The sequence below is a fragment of the Vespa mandarinia genome, chromosome 18 (genome assembly GCF_050613455.1).
Source record: "Vespa mandarinia isolate Hongniang chromosome 18, ASM5061345v1, whole genome shotgun sequence".
Classification (NCBI taxonomy): domain Eukaryota; kingdom Metazoa; phylum Arthropoda; class Insecta; order Hymenoptera; family Vespidae; genus Vespa; species Vespa mandarinia.
In genome coordinates, this window is record NC_140827.1 from 2,167,501 (window position 1) to 2,172,500 (window position 5,000).

The window sequence follows — 5,000 nt, forward strand, 5'->3', positions numbered from 1 at the left end:
GTAAAAGAAAGGAAGAAGAAGAAAAAAAAAAAGAAAAGATAAAAAAAGAAGAAGAAAAATATTTTAAATCGAGAATCGTAACTTACATATACATATGCATTTATTTATATACATGCACATGTATATATACATTTATGTGTATATATATATATATTTATTTGCGGCTTCTAATAGAAGTTAGACGATAAATGCGTACCATTCACGTATCATTATCCCTGTGCCCCGGTCTCTACCTAGATAACGTTGTTGCAATAGTCGCAATTATATTTTTACGATCGTAGTCAAGGCTTCTATTCTGTTACTATTAATGTCCGACGAAAGAACGAACTACTTTAGATTCGAGCATCGACCTAAATACTTTCGACACTATGAAACAGTTCTATCGCTTTTTTGTTTTTGTTTTCACGTTTTGTTTTTATTTTCACGTTTTCTTCTCTACTGCCCCCTCCCCTCGCCCCACACCCTCCCCTATCGCGCCACGATCACACCCGTCCACCAAACCTTTTCTTTTTTTTACATTTCCTTCTATTCTTTTTCCCATTCTATCCTTGTCTTCTTCTTTTCTTTCCCTTTTTTTTTCCTTTTTTTGTTTTTTTTTCTTACATCTTCATTTTCATTCGTTCTCTCTATCTATCGATATTTTCTTTTTCTTTTTCTATACTCTTCTTTTTTTTTCCTTTTCTATCTATTCATCTATCTATCTGCTATCTATGTATATATATATATATATATATATATATATATGTATGTGTGTGCGTGTGTACGTGTGTGTATATTTATGTATGTATATATAATCTGATAATAAATTAAACGTTGAAACGATAAATAAAACGGTATCGTGCCGTAACGATAAAAGAAAATTCTAATTTGTCTTTTATCGTTATCATAAATCGTTTAATAGAGAGAGAAAGAGATAGGGAGAGAGAGAGAGAGAGAGAGAAAGGAAGAATGGAAAAGAAAATAAAAATGAAATAAAATAAAATAAAATAAATCTTTCGATCACACACACACACACACACACACACTTACACACACATATATATATATATATGTATATCTACGTAATTGCGTTAAACTGGATTTCAAAGCCTTACATTCATTGTCTCAATACAGTTTTATGATTTCAGTTGGTACGCGATGATGCCTTAGAAAATGGTTACCTCCCGAGGTTTATTATATATTCAACGACTGATCAGATCTATTTCTACATAATTATATACATATTTTAATAATTATGAATCTACATGTACAGATTACGTACACACATACATACATACGCATGCATATAATATTGTATGTATATTAATATGTTTTGATTTTTACTTTGAAATATTCAAATGAAATTACGTATATTATTATCTTTGATAATGTGTTTTGAAAAAAAAATAATACAAAACGATAACCCGTTAAAATTTATTTACCGATTCTATACATTTTTTTTTATCTCGTTTATCTCTCTCAGAGAGGAAAGAAAAAAGGAAACAGAAAAAAAAAAAAAAGAAAAAAGAAGGAAAGAAATAAGACTATCCCAATCGAATACAATTATGATGATTATTATGATATTAATGAAATTAATGAAATTGATTAATCGAAAAGTCGAAATATATTCGAATTAAATACTAAAATAAGTTTTAATGAATTATTAATGATTAATTAATACGATTGAATTATTCACAAACAATGATCAATATAATTTCATTTTTAGTTAAATGGAAAAGAAAAAGAAAGGAATAATAAGGAAAAAAGAAGAAGAGAGAAAAGAGAGCCATAGAGAGAGAATGAGAGAGAATGAGAGAGAGAGAGAGAGAGAGAGAGAAAGAGATAAGTGTCGACGACCTTAGTAAGCAAAAAAAAAAGAAAAGAAAAGAAAAGAAAAGGAAATGAAGAAATAAAAAACGACAGAGAAAGAAAGAAAGAGAAAGAGAAAGAAAGAAAGAGAGAAAGAGAGAGAGAGAGAGAGAGAGAGAGAGAGAGAGAGGAAAAAGCGAGTAAAGTCATAGTGTAAACAAGAGGGACCATCTTCTTCTGGGTCCAGAACTGTTTGCACGAGAGAGCTCGAACAAGAAGAGGAACAAGAAGAAGAAGAAGAAGAAGAACAAAAAGAAGAAGAAGAAGAAGAAGAAGAAGAGGAAGAAGAAGTAGAAGTAGAAGTAGACGACTACGACTACGAAGACGAAGATGAAGACATAGATGAAGAAGACTAAGAAGACGAAGAAAATGATGAAGAAGATTAACTAGAAGAAGAAGTAGAAGAAGAAGAAGAGGAAGAAGAGGAAGAAGACGAAGAGAAACCCGTTTCTACTTTTTCTCTCGTACGACTTTAACCTCTGGCCAACACCGTGCTCACAGCCGATATATTCCACCAAAGACTCCGACGACTATGAACGATGAAGACGACAACGACTATGATGACGACTATGACGACGACTATGACGACGACTATGACGACGACTATGACGATGACAACGACGACGAAGACGACAACGACGACGAAGACGACGACTAAGACGACGACAACGACGACGAAAACGACGACAACGACGACGAAGACGACGACGAAGACGACGAAGACGACGAAAACGAGGATGAGGATGAGGATGAAGATGAGAATGAGAAGAAGACGACGTTCGAGTTTACTTAGGATCCACGAGATACGAACGATGGCTCAAATTAAATATTTCAACCTTACGAGAAGTTAAAGGAAATAAAAAATAAAAGAGAGAGAGAGAGAGAGAGAGAGAGAGAGAAAGAGAGAGAGAGAGGTGATACCGAGAAATATCATTTCACCAGATCATTAAAAATAATTCATAATTGTATTTTCAATAAGAACACTTGAATCTTTTTGTTTCTTGTTTTGTTTTGTTTTGTTTCGTTTTTTTTCTTTTTTTTTTCTTTTTTTTTTTTTTTATTATTTTTTAAAATCATTTTTATCGATTTTAAGGGGTGTCATTTTTTTCTTTCTTTCTTTCTTTCTTTCTTTCTTTCTTTGCAAGATCGCCTTTACTATGAAAGTGACATTTTTTTCACGTGATCACTTACCCACGCTATCATTCAAAGATAAATTAATGAATTATAATGAATTAATCTCGATTATGGCAATCTATAATATATCATGTTTTTAAATATGCATTCTTTCTTTTTTCCCTTCTTTGTTCTGTTTACCTTCTTTTCTTTTTTTTCTCTTTATTTATTTATTTATTTATTTATTTATTTATTTATTTATTTATTTATTTATTGAAAATAAATTATTGTCATTATTATATCTAACTATTAAATAGTAATAAACGTTGAATATTTATTTGACAATAATCATCGATATTATTAATATGGGATTAAAATTAGATTGAATTATATTTTCAAATTTACCGCGTTTAATTTTAAGATCACGTGTACGCACGTGCGTTTTGTCACGTGACTATTGTACGCCATATTTCAAAGTCTATATTAAATTAAATTAAATTAAATTAAATTAAATTAAATTAAATTAAATTATTAAATATACAGATAACAATTGTATAAAATGTTATTGTCATTAATAATAATAATAATAATGATAATAATAATATTTAATAAATATTAACACACAAATGTCAGAAATCTTGCATACGCAAAATAAAAAAAAAAAAAAAGAAAAAAAAGGAGAAAAAAAGAAAAAAAATAGAAGAAAAAAGAAAAGAAAAAAAAAGGTGGAATTCATGAATTTTCAAAAAACATTCTTCTTCATATAATATTCATATGTGTACCTACGTGCGTATTTATGTATGTACGTATGTATGTATATATGTATATGTATGTACTTTCTAATCAATTGAGACTAGATACATCGAATCACCGTTATAGTTCGTATAGAATCAGGAAGAATATTACGAGACGTTGCTAACGATGGTGGAGCGATGCGAGTGAAATGCAAAGATCAATATCGACGTGTCGTTGCCACTAACGTTTGTCTGTAACGGCGTAACAGAGAGAATTCTCGAGAAACATGATTCCTATAATATATGTAGATACGTGTGTATATAAATGTGTAAATGTGAGTGTGTGTGTGTGTATGTGGATGTATCTGTGTATATATGCGTGTGTATACATAGAAACGAAACTACGTGTCAATGGCCCGTTGTAGAAGAAGATCGTTAAACTTGTGTGTAAATTCGCGTAATTACAATACTAATTTGTTTTAATAATCATTATCATTATATATATATATATATATATATATATATATATGTATGTATGTATATATGTATGTATGTATATATGTATGTATGTATAAGTGAAAATATTTTTCGTTTGAAATATTTTAATATCAACATATATATATATATATATATATATATATATATATATATATATAATTAATTATTTCAAATTAATATAAAAGTAATTAATATAATTAATTAAATTAATAATCGAAGAATAATTTGCAGTTAATGGCGTCGCACATCAACTAACCAATTAATTAAATTTAACGATTAATTCTAACGAATGGAAAAAAAAAAAGAAAAAAAGAAAAGAAGAAAGTAGCAGGAAAGGAGAAAGAGTGAGAGAGAAAGAGGAAGAGAGAAAGAGAGAGAGAGAGAGAGAGAGAGAGAGAGAGAGAAAAGGAAAAAAGAAGCATAAGAAAAAGAAGAAAGAGGAAGAGAAGGAAGAAGGGGGATGGAAGTGAAAGGTGAATATCGGTAGGCTCGTGCCAGGCCCCCATTTACCTGCATGGGGTCTCTTTTCCAACTAAGGAGAACCATCGAGAGATGAACTGACGACGACGACGACGACCACGACGACGACGACGACGACGACGACGAACGACGACCACCACCACCACCATCACAGTGGCAGTAGCCACCTTATAAGTCTCGCCTAATGGTCGCCCTTTCTCCAACCTTTTCTCCAAAGCGGCAAGAGGGTACCACGATGGGTGCCAGAGCCAATTGGGTGCTAACCTTAGAAAGTCCCACTTGACTTTGGGATCTGACAACAACAAACAAACTGTCCAAAGAGAGAGA

The 5,000-nt window shown here is 31.0% G+C and overlaps 1 protein-coding gene across 8 annotated transcripts in view; it reads right to left on the reverse strand.

The window, feature by feature from the left end:
* Window positions 1–5,000, reverse strand: part of LOC118445343 (uncharacterized) — a 194,074-nt gene that overhangs the window by 174,899 nt on the left and 14,175 nt on the right. The window lies entirely within an intron of this gene.